This window comes from Triticum aestivum, chromosome 3B, assembly GCF_018294505.1.
Source record: "Triticum aestivum cultivar Chinese Spring chromosome 3B, IWGSC CS RefSeq v2.1, whole genome shotgun sequence".
Classification (NCBI taxonomy): domain Eukaryota; kingdom Viridiplantae; phylum Streptophyta; class Magnoliopsida; order Poales; family Poaceae; genus Triticum; species Triticum aestivum.
In genome coordinates this window covers 641,440,847-641,442,647 of record NC_057801.1, presented here as the reverse complement: position 1 = coordinate 641,442,647, position 1,801 = coordinate 641,440,847, and positions in this window count along the sequence as shown.

Genomic DNA, 1,801 nt, shown 5'->3' with positions numbered 1-1,801 from the left:
AAGGACGAAAAAAACCAGGTTTGATGGGACAAAATTTAACCGGTGAGCGAAAACTACCAACTGAAACATTAGGAGTAGAGATTGCTGTGAATTCCTTTCACACTTCGTTCCAGGCTATGAACGATTGCCTATGCACTTGACATTTCTATTTTGCACCTTCTTTGCTCTCGATAATGTCTTGAGTTTCAAATCGAGAGTTACTTTCCGCCACCTTCCCTGATGTTATCTACCAGATACACAACACTGTAGCGGCCCGTTCTTTTCGCCCATTATCCTTTTAAAAGTACGATGGAGACTCCAAAGAAAGGATGACGACTTCATCATGATGACCTGAAGCAGAGGAAGAGGACATCAACGTAATGGATCGACCTCTTCAAGAAGAGCAACCAAGACCGAGAAGATTCGTTAGAATTTTGTAACCAGATCTTCCCCTTGCTCCACCTCCTAAATCTTGAGACGAGATTTCTTGTAGTGAAGGAGAATTGTGACGCCCGGATAATTAAGCTACAATAACCCTCTACTAATGAATCCACGTCACCAGGATTACTGTTGTCGAACTCGCGATGGTTCAAAAATGATTCAAATTCAAATTTAAAAATAAAGTCAAAAGGTAAAAGTTTTCAAACTTTAAAACTAAAATGTTCGCATTGTTCAATAATCCCCCTAATCATTTTTATGTTGAACCCAACCTTATTTGACCCACCACTTAACCCCTAGGAATTTATAAAGTGGTCCAACGGCAAATAAAGTAGCCTTTTTTGAATAAGAAAATATTTATTTAAGCCCAACTGACCTCAAACTTTTTGGACAACTCCTAAGTATTGACTTGTATTTGTGTGTTAAATTTTGTAACTAAATAAATTCATTTGATAGCAAAAGAAAATAGAATGTAGAATAGAAAATAAGAATATACGTACGACTAGGTCGAAGAAAGAATCAACTTCCATGTCGTAAAAAAAGAGGGAGGTAAACTTACGACATGCAAGTCACTTTTTTAGGTCGTGCCTGGTTGCAACTAATCCGGCGGATCAAAATGACTGTAAAAAATAAATGATGCCGTCGTAATATTACGGAATGAGCAGTAGAGGCGTTCCTGACCTTTTTACCCATAGGATGTGTGCGTATATTGTATGTATCTTTTGCTAATTACATCTAGTCTCTAGCAAAATTGAAAGGCCGGCATACTTTGGATTGCTTTAAAAACCGCAAGACTATTACGAAGGGAAAACAACTGTGACAAATAGATTTAGTATTACAATCGGAAAAAAAGTAAAATTAGATAGTCTTAGAAATTTTATTTCTTTGCTCAAAAAAACAGTCTGAACACTTTACAAAAGATATGCAACTGGAAAATGTCTGTTATGAAACTACCAGCCTCATGAATGAGGCGACATGCCACCTCCTTCCATTGCTACAATTGGCAGGCTCACTTAGTTGACATCAAAAGCTACACGTTTCCTGTCTCCATTGTGAATAGTTGGTGTTTGATGTTTGAAATGGCAAAAAAATATCTATAAGAAGCATCCATAACACCAGTTGACCTGTTGGATATCTGGTGATGGAAAACTTGTTTTGTGGCCTTGCCACATTCGCATGAGAGCTATGGACGGTGGTTATCTGCAAAATAACTTGTTAGTACATATCCCACTCACCAGATCTTCGAATTCAACATTAAATAATTAGGAGAGATAAATTAACAGATCCATGTATTGTAACACAAGAAGAAATTATAGGTAGTAAAAGGAAGAATGCTACACAGCTTCACGAAAGAAAGACTAAGAAAAATCAACGATGTGAAGGA